Source organism: Oryzias latipes, chromosome 7, assembly GCF_053564925.1.
Source record: "Oryzias latipes strain Hd-rR chromosome 7, Olatipes_Hd-rR_3.1".
NCBI classification, from domain to species: Eukaryota; Metazoa; Chordata; class Actinopteri; order Beloniformes; family Adrianichthyidae; genus Oryzias; species Oryzias latipes.
The window spans coordinates 18245676-18259701 of NC_136243.1; positions in this window are offsets into that span (position 1 = coordinate 18245676).

The following is a 14026-nucleotide window of genomic DNA, read 5'->3' on the forward strand; positions in this document are numbered from 1 at the left end:
CATAACCTGACTTCTGTATTACTTCTGAATTACTTTCTTTGTATTGCCTGGAAAGAGTAAAATAACTAAAAAAGTGACACACGCTACGATGTTTTCGTTTTTTATTCAAAGATGCTCTAGTGATTACAAAAATATTCCATACTTTTAGTAGCATGAAAGCAGTAGAGATTTTTAAAGGCTTTATCTATATTTAGTTTGTAATTATTAGAACATGGGGGAATTGTAATGAAAAAAAGAGTGTACACAATAAAGTAAAAACCTGAGCCTTATGTGCCAAATTTAAACTTGAACAAAAATGCATTCTGATAAAATCAGTGAATCAAAAACCCATAAGAACAGTACACAGCTGTTGGTTCTATGCCCTGTATCCCTTGTTCGGTTCATAACTTTTATGGGTAGGATTTCTGGGTGCAGCCAGAGAATGAAAGAGGTCTGCTATGTGGGCAGAAAGATTTCATCTTTGCATTTTGCAGATCTGTCAAATGCCTCCTGGACCCCTCCCAGAGGGAGGCATTTGACAGATCTGCAAAATGGGTCTACTTGGGAGCATCCTGGGGTTCCCCCAGTAAAACAGAAGGATGCATCTGTGATAATCCCATGGTTCTGCCCCTGTAACCCGGTTATTTATAGGGAAAATCAGATGGATGGACGGATAGATGGATGGAAAAATGAAATAAAATTATTTGTGTCTATAAAGGCTAATGAAAACATTGGCTTAGTCATTTGGAATGAATGAAATGACTTGGTGACTGAAAACAAGGATATCAATAATTTTGTGACATTTTTTCATGGCTTTGCTGTTTTGATTGAATACATTTAGAAATGCCAACCCTACGTCATTAAGCTACGTTCACACCGACCTCTGTAATGCGTGCTCCAGCCATCCATCACTTCTAAATGTGCTTGTAAATGTATATGTGCCTTTCTGGCTTCCACGTTTAAAACTCTTGTGTTCACAAGCAAATCTCTACGACCATTTCCAGGCTTCACATACAAAACAAACATAAAAAAACACTTTGAAAGTTAAAGCAGATTGAACTTTGACCAATGAGGGACTTGGATTTGGTAGTGATGTATGGGTGGTGTCCTTTTTAGTTCACGGAAAGAATTTTAGAACACCTAGTCTTTCATTTATTGGTATAGAGCTGTGAAAGACCTACCGGCGCGGCGGGGGGGCTGCTCTCCTGGTTGGGCTGGGGCTTGCACTCTCAGTCCCCTGGTGCCTCCCCGCTCTCTGGCTATGGGGGCCCCTGTGGCGGTCCTGCTGGCCCTGGCCTGGGTGGCGGATGTGATGGTCCGGCTGGCAGTTGTTCGCTATCTGCTGCCGTGCGGGTGTTTGGGGGGGGGGTCCTGGCTGCTGCTACTGCCACGTCGGGGGTCTCAGTGTGGAGATGGCTTGGTACTCTCCCTCCTTGTTCTTACATTCCATCATCCACTTTAGAAGAACATAAAGATCCACTCGAGCACATGTGCTATCTCACCTTTGCACAAATAGTTTGAGTGAGTAAATGAAATATTTCACGTGTTGGTCCAAATGCATAAGTATCTGTGTGTGAACATCAGTTGTATTGTGATGTGAACATGTTGACATGTTTTGTATGTGGGCATTTTTGGAGCCCACAGGTATGTTTGTGGGGTTTGGGTGCGTGTGTGGACAGGCCCCGCCCCTTTTTGATTTATATTTCTTACAAACCTGACTGTAATGATTGTAAACATCCAGCAACTTGTTGCCTTATGCTGCTTCACGGTTCTACCCCCCCCCCCCCTCCTCTTTAATCCCCCCCCCCCCCCCCCCCCCCCGGCTTCCCGCTCTCTTCTTTTTCCTTCCTTTCTTTTCTGTTCCATCCGGCCCAACAAAAGACTGTTACAGATATGAGTAAAATGAATAAAGTTTAGCCTAAATTACAAAAGGGGTTTTATTTAAATATACACCTAGTGTGTCAAATGTTTCTTAACCCCTATTGTGACAGTAAAATATGTCCAACATCTGTCTGCTCAGCTGTTGGACAGGACAAGTTAAAAGAAAGAAAAAAAAAGACCACATGCCCTTCAAGAACACACGTCACATGCCCGGTGTGAACGTAGGATTACGGTGAAAAGTAGTAGTGTTATTGTAGTAGATTACTTTCATATTATGTGCCCCCAAAGCTGACTGTGCCACTGTATCATGTGCAGCAATGTATCTGTTGTGAAAACAAATTTAAAGTAGGATTATGTGTAACATAGAATTTGCATCTTCCTTGTGTAAATTAAAATAAAATAAAAATAATTTTAATAAATGTGTTTGCTTTGATGTATCCTTAAAAAACAACTTAATAATGCAGCAGAGTATCTGCATGCTAATGACATGTGGGGAAAGGCTGAAGGTCAACTGTGTTTTTGGCCTGTGAAATTGGAACAAATAGTTTAAACACAGATTTAATTGATATTAGCATATAAATATTCAAAATCTGTTGTGCAATAAAAGATATTACTCATATTGTGGTGGTGGGGGTGTAAAAACGTATGTTTTTTTTATGCAAAGCGTGGTATTCCTTTCTTTAATAGGAGGCTTTGAAGAAGCAATTCATACTGTACTTTTAAATAAAAAACTGTTGCCACCTGACCTCTGATGACCCCTGAAATTATGTAAACTCCTCGCAAACCATTCAAGCTGTTGAAGGGAAAATAAGACATAATTGATGCCCTGTTCTGCCTTTTCTCTGATTCTGTGCATGTTGACATTGTAATTACATATAAATAAATTAAATGTTAGAAGGCCTTTATAATGTCAGTTTCACACACAATTTATGACTTAATGCTGACATCTGCTGGTACACATGAAGAACTGCAATGTGGCTCAGAAAACCTAGCAGCAATCACTGATATGATTACAGCAAATTGTTCAAGCAATAATCACAATTAACTGATATATTATACATATATATAAGTGTATACATTTAAAAGTTAAGTAGTCCATTTTATGCTCTTTTAGATCACTTCATTCATGTGATCCGAAGGGGATTTCCAGTCCCTGTTCTAAATGTTGTACGAGAGTGTGTAAGAGTGTGTGTGTGTAGGTGTGTGTGTGTGCGTGTGCGCGCCTGTTGCTCTTTCAGTTTTATCAGAGCCGGCTTCCTCTTTGAAACTGCGTTGTCTCTGTTTTTTGCAGCTCTGTTTCTGATGTGGTTTATGAGTCATACTATGGTAAATATCCACATTTGCGCATACATAGTGGCATGCTCTCAGAATTACAAACACATGTAATCACTTTTACACACACAGACACACACACACATTTTTCCTGGTATTTAGATAGTACTTCCCTTGCACTCATGCTACATTTTGTAGCAGAGAGCTGTGAGGAAGTCGACATGAACTGCTGGAGTTTCCCGGGAGAACGACTCAAAGCTGAGCCGAAACAGATCAGCGACAAGTTCATGATGTCTTAACCACACCACACAGTTGAGTCGATGCTTTCAAACTTTATTAAAATATCACATTGTGTAGTGTGGGGGTATTCTAGAGGTCACCATGGCAACAGACACTGAAGTTCCACATGCATAAATGTGAACACCTGCCTACCTGTTCCAACTTATGCCACCGAGCCTCCCTGTTTGACAGCATCTGCCTTCTCGATGTGGCGACAGCAACTGTGCCTTTGTTCTCAGGAAAGGGAGCGCACAGCTCCATCGAGGTGTTAATTAGCTGTTGTGAGACCAAAAAGTTGTCAGCATTGTGCATGCACATGTGAGCTCCACTACCTATTTTGCATCACAGATTTTCTTCTACCCAGATGCTTCAACAACGCGCTTTAACTCTCAAACGTACAAGATCAAAAGAGCTGCGGCATTCAAAGTTCTGTTTGTCTCTGCGGGAGATCTGATAGCTACAGTTTGTGTGTGTTCTGAAATTCCGCATATTGTCAATTTGCTCTACATTTCAATCAGTTCAATGTGAAATTTGAAGCAGCAGGACTAATATGACTTTATCGTGCACATTGCTCTTTTGAAGGAGCTGTGAATGCGTGTCCTTGTAAGACACAGTCTGGCTCACCCTGATGTTTTGCAATGTCAGTTTTGCGAGGGTGTGCAGTGTTTTTCAGTCTAAATGAGATCTGGTGACTCATGTGGAGAAAACTGGACTGGGTGACTGACGGTTTCAGTTTGACTTGTCTTGCCACTGATACAAGAAGAAACGTATGTTATTTTTTTGTGGACTTTAGTCATTTCGAGATAGGAAGGTAAAATAGACTGAAAGTGTATCTTCTTAATGGAAATATGAAACAATGTGTTGTGCAAGTAGGAGTAGGAGAAATTCACAAATTATAACATTGGTTTGTAACATAAAGCATATTTTGCAGATGTTCTGCTTTCCTGTGCAACATATCTAAACATAACCACTGTTATATGAAGTGAAAATGTGTTGGGGTGCGGTGTAAATGAAAAGTTGGAGGAGGTTACTGTCGCCACATTTGTGTATTATGCGACGTTCACACTGGGGGTGTTTAGCATGTTCAAGAATGCGCTGAACTCGGGTTCTTGACTGTGCTTTTAGCATACAACGTTCACACTGGACTGTTCCACGTGAAACTAGCGCATGTGCCTATTTGGAAGAGCCTTGGTGCAAAACGTCGAAGCTGTGCACATCTTGCCAATCTTGCTCCAGCCTTTTTCTTTCACAGCTCTATTCCAATATCTGAAAGACTTGGGCCGAATCCAAATTACTTTCCTATCCCTCTGGCTCCTCCCTCTGGCTCCAATCGTACGGGGCGATCGTGGTGTTCGAAAGCATTTTTTTTAAAAAGAGCAGTACCGTCTTAGAGCTGGTTATCCAGGGAGTAGAGAAGAAACTCATTTCTTCATGTTGGTGTATTCCAAAGCTCAGAAGTTTACACTTTAATAGATGTATTGACTTTTTTTTTTTGAACAACTTTTTAAAAGCATAAAACCAATGATGCTATGTATTTTCCGAGCGCTGGAAGCTACGCGCTAACGTAGATGACTGGCGACTATTATGACATCATCAAGCGGTAGTAAAATCCAAACTTGAAGACACTATGTTTTCCATATATCTCCGCTTGGAGGGATAAATGTAGGGATAAGGAGAAGCCGTAGGGGTAGGGAGGCAATCTGGATTCAGCTCTAGTATCCTAGAAATCAGGATGGGCACAGATCGCAATGATGACTTTCTCCTTCATGATCAATATTCAAATGATTGTCCCTTCCATGAAAAGTGACGGTATACACCCAAAAAAAAGAAGTTCCGTCAAGGAGGCCAAATGTTCTATATCACTGCGCTGGCTTCTTTAAAACAAACTTTAGCTTCATCATGTAGACAAAAACAAATGGTACAAGGTGAACTTATTTTCTGAACTGATGCTTTTTTTAACATATCGTGACATTTGCATATATATTGCTTTCCTGTAGTCGAGGTCGTTGTCGGCTGAGCTGTTACCATGACAAAGCACCGCACCACATATCAAACAGTCCGCTTTTTGTGAAAAAGGTATTAAAACCGAAAAAAAATAACAAGACAAAAGTACTAAAAACTGATTTAATATTTTGTAAGGGATCATGGTATAAGCGAGTTAATGTTCCTCTAAGTGTCCATTATCAGAAATTATTGGACTTTACAAAAGCAACCCACCTCCACTGTGTGTCGGGCAGTTCAGGCCTCCGTGTCGTCTGTTATATCGGATGATTGACACTTCGTCGGGCATTATCCCTTACTTACACATTTTGTGCGTGCAGCCCAAAAGCAGACTTAAAACTTGAGTAGCGATGCAAGAGTTTGGATGCTGAAACACGCATACATGCGCGTCTACGTAGACTTCTCATAGGAAGTGGTCACTTGAAGGCGTGTTACAGAGGCCGTTGTGAACGTGGCACTCCCTCGATCCTGTGTGTAATGGTCCATGCAGGAAAATAAAGAAGCATTTGCATGGGTCTAATCACAGAGCTTTTGTCCCCCTCCATACTTTTCCGTGTGAATGTATGCATGAACATGTGAGTCACAAACCACTCTCCATCCCTATGGGCTTGGAGATCTGACGCCCATCTTTCAGCTTCTCTGCTGCACACTGAACCCACTGAACCTTCTGCTGTTTGTGCTCTCCCACTCCTCCTGCTTGCACTATCTCTATTTATCCCTCTCGCACACTCTCCTGTTGAGTTTTTTTGCCCTCCAGTGCATCCCTCGTTCTCATTCACTCTTGTTCTCTTTTGTTCCTGGTCTTTTTACTATATCTCTCCATCTCTCTACCTTCGCAGATGAAGATTTGTTCAGACTCAGACAGCCTCTATTTAATAATAGTTCAGACAGACGTTCAGGGTTGTCTCTTCTGATGCGTAAATGTCTAACCAGACAAAAAGTGAGTCAAACTAGTAACTATTAAAATAAAAATAAAAAAAGACAGTAAACGGTGTTATGAGCCATTTGACATTGCATCCCAATCCAGCACTTTGATTTATTGAAATCATTGCTGCTACTAATCTCTAGCAATCACTCCATCAGTTTGTGATGAACATCTGTTTGTGATTTCTCTGCAGTATTCTAATTTTTGAAATTCTGTTTTTGTGGGTTTTATGAGCTAGAACCCCAATTTATGTAAAAACAAACAAATAAATACTTAAACAGTGGACCCAGAATCTATGAAACTTTAATAATTTGAGTAGAATTATGGAAATGAATATACCTTTTCATGATATTCTAATTTTTTGGAAAGGGTGTGTTCTATTTCATCTACAGTCAAAACACTGTTAAACAAGCAGGACTGCAGAGATAAGGAAGACAGTCAGTCTGGCCTTTGATTAACTCTGGCTGTCTGCATCCATCGATCCAAGCGGTCTCCAGGGACAAGTTTTAGAAACTGTCAGGAGACAAATAAAGCAGGTGTTGGCAGTAATCCTCGATTTTCTAACACCTCTACAAATCAGTCCACCAAATACCCCTCTGCTTCTATCACAAACATTTTTTTAATTCCCACTCCAATTATCTTTTGATCTTTTTAAGCATTCCCAGTGGAATTTTAATTTTTAGCCAAAATCAAAAAACCTGTGTCATTTATTAGGACATAGTTTCTGCAGAGCAGCTGAAGTTCATTAGAAATTCACCTCTGAAATGTTGGTGGGACTGTTGGCGTGGAATAAGCCAGCACTCATTTTCCACCATCCCTTTACCAGCATACAGCACCTGTGAGGTGCCTGAGATTTTACTTTGGCTTGAAGTTTGGAGGAGTCTAAACAATATGGATTTTTTTTAATTTTGCTTTTCAAATGAGACATTGTTGTTAACATACATCAGATTTCCCTGTTTTACGTATATAAAAATTGCAGAGACTATCAAATACTGTGCCACCTTCAGTTACATTGCCAATGCACAGTCATCATCAATGGGTGAATGCTAACGTTCATTATAGCACGACACTTTCATTTTTAGCTATGAAGCCTGAAACCTGACGGAGACTTGTGACTACAGGCTTAAGACTAGCCTCGGACTTCCAAAAAAAACAACTTGTGAGCATCTCTGCTTTGAGGCTCCTGCAGCATGGTAGGCCTATAAATAACATGGCAGGGTCAGCTTTGGCTGGCATGAAACCCTCACTCCCACCCTTATTATTAGTGTAGGTATCTAAAATTGGTTTTATTTGTAAAGATGGTTATAATAGTATAACAGTAGTTACATGGATTGTAAAAATGTACTTATATGGATCTTGTCTGCTTTTTATAAGGGTCTAACTGGTTTATATAAGTCTCAGTCACCCCTGCTCACACTGAGGGCAGCAGAGCTACAGTCCAAGCCAACCAAGGACACACAGGAAGAATGGACTTCCAATCAGAGGTTGATCAATCTGTCTCAACCACCACCACCTTCACTTGGACCACAGCAGGGTAATTTGTCATATATAAATAAAATGTATCTCTCAACTTTGGCCTGTAAAAAATACTTAATATTATTTTTATTGAAATTAAATAAAAATCATTTTTATTGACATTCTTCCTCTGGTTGCCACTCTGAGAACCTTGTGTCCGAGCACAGATAGCACAAACTGCTAACAGTTAATCGAATATCAAACCATTGGAGAGGAAAAAGCGCCTCCGCCCCATGTCTCATTTATTATTCACAGCAAGCAAATGAAGTTGGTACGGTGGGAACAATCAATTATACATGAGAGAAGGTAGGGGGAAAGGAGAGAGCATCATGAAGGGGGTAGGCAGGCAGCAGTGAGCTAGCATGACATAGTCACTCTGAAACCTGCATGCACAAGACTCCCGGACCCTGAGGGGCCACAATTCAGCACGGGGAGCTGAAATGGGCGGGCGTGCGTGAACTCTCACAGCATGACAACAGCAGTCAATTGGCTAAAGCGTGTTTCTCGGATCATCTTGTGTGTGCACTTGTACTCCTCTACGCTTCATTGCACCAACAAAGTCATAGTGAAACTGCATTTGAGTTTTTCACAAATGTCGAGCCACACTCACAGACAGTCGGTGAAACCAGGATAGAAAATTGGTAGAGAGGCAGCTCTTTAGAATCAACACCAGAGTAGTTGATGATGTGTTTAGGTATTTGGGGCCTTCGATACTTTTTACCCTGCACAAATTGAGGTTTCAAAATGACCAAACCGTTGATTCCAAACGGACAGATTTATTGGATGTGGATAATCTTCGTGTTGATTGTGGCTTATTATTTACTGTGTTAGCTGTGTTTTCCAGTGGCAGTTTTAAGGGCACAAGCAAAATATTTTCTCACGGCAAACATTTCAACTACGTTGAAACAGAGAGAAAAGCAATCGCCTCAATCACACATGACCATTGTGGGACTTTCCTGAACATTTGAGAAGCCTTTAGTTTGATGTTCATCTTTATCTTTGCTATTCCACCACATTCACAGTTTCGCTATGCCAACGTTTGACAGTCATAGGTTTCGCCCTTTGTATTCATCACAGGGCCATCCCATACCTTTAGAGAGTGCATCCTCTTAGAAAATTCATTGAGCTCACTGAAGAAAGGACTGTGCTGAAAGGAGGTCACTCATTGGTTCCTGTCTTTTATTTTTTGGTCTGCGCGGCAGTCCCCAGCTTTGCGTGCAAATGTTGTCAAAGAGCCTCCTTCTGTTGTGATTGGAAAGTCTTAAGTGTGAAGCGTCTCTCTGTCACCTCAGTATTTGTTAAATGTCAAATATTAGCTTCTGGAAACCGCACTGTTTGCTCCATCAGTATTTCGTGTTTGTGTCCTTGTGTGTGTGTGTGTGTGTTTGTGTGGGCAGAGAGGCTGTTTGATGTGAGTCAGATCCAAACCCAGGCTGGTTTCTCTCACATGTGTGTGGGACGCATCCAGATGGCTCCACAGAACTGCACAAATGTCACTCTGACGGAGAGACTACAGAGCCAGTTGAAACACAGGTAGAGCGCTGTGGAGTCCAGTCACAAGCTGGCCGAAGAGGTACCAGAGGTGAAGGAGAACTGAATGGAAACCACTGGTGGCGAATGAAAATCTGTATTACTGGTAATCAATACTGAGGGTTCGTTTAATCAAAGCAGCATAGTCCTAATGTTTAACACTGATTATTAACCTTTTCATTAGTCAAACAATGACCTGCGCAAGAAGTCAACACTGCTGCTACACTCCCTCACCTCCGGTCTTCGGGGGTCACCTCAGGCCACTGCACAGTTGTCATGGGAACAAGAAATAAGAAGGAAAATTTTCCCGAGCTCTGTGCAGTAGCACCTTACGGCGTCTCTGTCAGACTCGGCTGAGTTGCACATCAAGTGTGAAAGCACGAGTGAGAAGTTGTTGTTTATTTCGTTTTTCTTACAAGTCACAAGAGCAGCCTGTCAAACCTCGCTTTTTTCCCCTCCTCTTTCTTTTCCACATAAACCAATTTTCACACGTGTTCCTGTGGGCATTTGTTCACATGCATGTGCATAATCTTCTCCCTGCTCTCCTCTCACACGTATAGATTCCCATTACTTTGGGCGGTGGAGCACAGATGCAGCCTTGCATTTGTTCTTACTCCAACTGCTGCGACCTAAAGTATCTATTGGCCCTACATTGTCAGCTCTCCAAACGCTCAGTCAGCCCCATGAGGTCACTGCACCTGTTTGTGTAGCGCACAAACACCAACGCAGAGCTTTTTTCATGAGCTCCCAGTCACAAGGACCAATCCACTGACATCATTACAAGCCAAAGCCTCATGGGACGGCTGTGAGGGAGCGTGTGCCTTTGTGTGGTGGAAGTTGCTTCTGCTATATCAAACACTGTTTATTATGGGCTGCAATTTTTCTCTGAGGTGATCTGTTATGGTGGCAGGGCAGTGTGTATTTATAGCTGGAGAGAAAGGACAAATAATGAAGCAGCAAAGGCAGAGGGACATAACAAGCGGGCGATGAACAAGGGAGGAGGGAAGCGAGAAAGATACAGAGCAGCGGAGGAGTGAAATCTGAGCGTAAACTAAAACCACCTGGATGTTGCTGACTTGCTCTCTTGTTTTTAGAGCGCGGTCCATATACACATCTGATTACACATGCACACGTGTAGACTCTCAAGTACGTCGCCTAAAATAATGCTCTATAAACTTGCACAAGAAACATCAGATTTTTATTGGATAAAGTAGTAATTTTTTTCTTTACATGCTGTCCTCATGTTTTTGTGTGTTATTTCTCTCCTTTCTATTATAGTTACAAACTGATTTATTTAGTTTTGCTGCCAATTGTTCTCTGTGATTGTGTTTTCTTTTTTTTCTTGTCTTCTCAGACATCAAATGGTCACAGCATGGTCACCCCAACAGAGTCCTTCTTTCCTGGAGGTTTCTTACAAATCCTCTATCAAAAGGGGGATTTCCTCTCTACCATTCCTTCCCTAGTGTGGGAACTACATCCCAAAAAGCTCTGGTTTAAAAAATAATCCATAAATAACGCTCATTTAAAATAACAATATTAACAACAAGGGGCTGCATGGTACGGCTGTGATGGTTAGGGCTCTCACCTCCCAGCAAGAAGGCCCTGGTTGATACAAGGTTTCTGTGTTGAGTTTGCATGTTCTCCGTGTGCATTAGAGGTTTTTTTTTGGTTTTTTTTTGGGGGGGGGCACTCTGGATTCCTCCCAAAGTCCAAAAACAAGTTTCATCGGTTAAATGGTGATGGTATGTGAGTGTGTGGTCCTGTAACAGACTGGTGACCTGTTCAGGTTGGGAGTTAAAGGTATTGTGAATACGCTTCTGATGTGACTGTTGTGTAGTGTGTTACAAACAAGTTCTAGAGTTACTGTGAATGCAGTTACCGTAGTAAAGTCTGACTGACTGATGAATTTAACTATGACTCTTGTTTTTTTCTCGCTCAGTACATCCAATAGTTCAGTCCACCTTCTGTGACATAAGTTCAAAAATAGACCATTCATTGACGGTGCGCCTTATAATCCTGTCCGCCCTATAGTGGGGATAATACTGTAATGTCAGCAGTTGCCAAGGTTAAAAAAATATTATTTTAAGTGTTTCTAATCAAAAGTTTGAATAAGAACTCTTTGTTTGGAGAGTTTTACTGAGAAAAGCTGCTGTTAAAGTTTTTGTTCTGGTCCTTGATATCCAGAGATCAAGTTCCAAGAAGTTCTAACAAATCTTGATGATCTTGAGGTGGCAGCAACTTGAATGTTTTGTTTTCTGGATTTTTATACAAATTTGTCAGTGATGTGGTCCATTGGTAATTTTGGATAATGCAGTCCTTACTTTTTAGTAGCACCATTGTGATTCTGTTTAGTATAATGCTCAACATTTTAAGGGATTCAAAGATTTTTTTTTATTTCCTCCAATAGTAAAAACAATGTGTCTTTTTAGTGTCAGGAATGTTTCAAAACCCTTATTAACGCATGCCATCCTGCACCGGTAAAATATGTGTTTGCTGTATGTATTTTTAAAGAAGGGGTCCAGAGCAATGACTGGATAACCATTAGAAAAAAAAACCTTATTGAAGTGAACTCAACAGCACCGAATAAACATTGTCTTAATAAAAAGAACTACCAGTAATAAAGTGCAACTTAAAGGATGAAGATTAAGCTGTACTTCTTCTTTTTACTTCTTTTTTTACTGAATGAAATTCTTTAAAAAGTAAAACTTCTTTGTTTTTCTTTCTAGTTCTGTTGTCACAGCAGCAGGCAACTAACCTCAAAGTGGTGAGCGAATTCATTTAACCCTTGTACTATCCCATGGGGTCAAGATGACCATTGACATGTTCTCCCTACCATGACAAAGGTGGATAAAGGTGGAGAGGATTTCATGTAATCCATGGAAACCAGTGAAAATCACAAATCATTGAAAAAAAAAGGTTCAGTGAGGTTCTTGTGGGGTCTAGATGACCTCACTCCCAATGTTAGAGTGCCTAGGATAGCACAAGAGTTAAAGTAAGCAGACTGGGTTTTTGGGACATTCTGTGAGGCGAGGCGTCTCCCCGCAGCATAATATCTTCCTCTCCCGCTCACAGTTTCTCTGTCTCTTACTGGTTTGTTCCCTGAGTCAGCACTCTGCTTCAGCTCCAGTTTCTCTATCCCTGTCGGCCTCTGCCTGCCTGCAGGACACTATGAGGACAGCATCATTGTGTGTCTGCCAGTGTCTATGCAAGCCCACAGCTTACAAGTAAATGCATGCGCGTGCCTTGTGTGGGGGAGAGCTGCTGTTGCATTCACGCGGTCAGGTCCTTTCACCATCTTATGCAATATGATATTTTTCACTTTGCGAGTAACCCTGGATATTTCTGTCAGCTCTACCAAATCAGCTATTGTACCAGAGCAGCATAAAAGATGCACAGCGCCTCTCACTCGTCCTAAAACACTCCCAGTGGGTTTTGTGTGTGTGTGTGTTTTGTGTGTGTGTGAGAGAGAGAACCTCTGCATACTACTAGTTCTGCTAACATGGCCCTAAAATAGCAAAGCTGAGAGGTGTGAAGTAAAAAAGGAAAGGACACTTTAGTCCAGGAGTAACTGACACGGGGTGAGTCACTTTCAGAAACACACACACACTTGCACACACTCACTGTGCGTTCGCCCAAGCACATGTTTGCACACTGAACACAGAGTTGTGAAATTGTCTTTCATTGGACTCGTCACTTCTCAGGGAGCGTTTGTGGGAAAGAATCACAGGTTTGTGTCTCACTGCCACATGATTAGCTTTGCAAATGATGATCAAATGTTCTTCCATCTCACCTATAATCACCTGGTTTTTACTAAAATAGTCCAGAGCCTGTTATAATTAAAGCAGTGACATGTTAAGGTGGCTCAAAATTGCCCCAATTTGTTCGAAAATAAACTTATTTACGCTATTACAGCTTGTCAAAGTGAGTCACTTTCGATGGCTGCACGTTTTGTGCGTTGAGCCCAAAAATTGTCCTCAAAACCTCTGTTGCGACGAATGAACGCAAAAGCCTGAAACATGGACATATGCTCTATTACATAGACTGGAAGTGGTCACTTGAACGTGCGTTGCAGAGGGCGGTGTGAATGTAGCTTTAGATCAGGGGTCGGGAACCCATGGCTCGCGAGCCATATATGGCTCTTTTGATGGTCACATGTGGCTCGCAGACAAATCTTTAATTATACTTTTTTTTATCATTAGTCCAGTCCTTCTCGGGCGCGATGCGATGCCAGAGGCGCGCAATAGTAGCGGTGCTTGGAGAGAAAAATCTGCGCCAGCGCTATCAGTTACTATTATCTATTATTTCACAGAGTTTATACCAGCTGGAAACCTGTGAATTGCCGTGCCTAAAAGTGCGCGCTCCCGTCTCTGAGAAAGAGCGCGGAGTTGCGGGGACGGGATGTGTGAGGGAGAAAGCAGGGGGGGGGGGCTGAGGTGTTGGGGGGACAGGCAGCAGGTGAATCGCGCAGGGATTGTAAAAACCTAAAACCCGCTGCCCGTCATTCACTGCAGCGTGTGAGTGTGTGTTTGGCTCCATGTCTGCATGTGAGCAGTCTGTCTCACATCTACAGAACATTCAGACCTACGATCACGTTTAAAGTCTCAACGCCTGCATGAAGCAGAAACTCACCACGTAAACCAGACT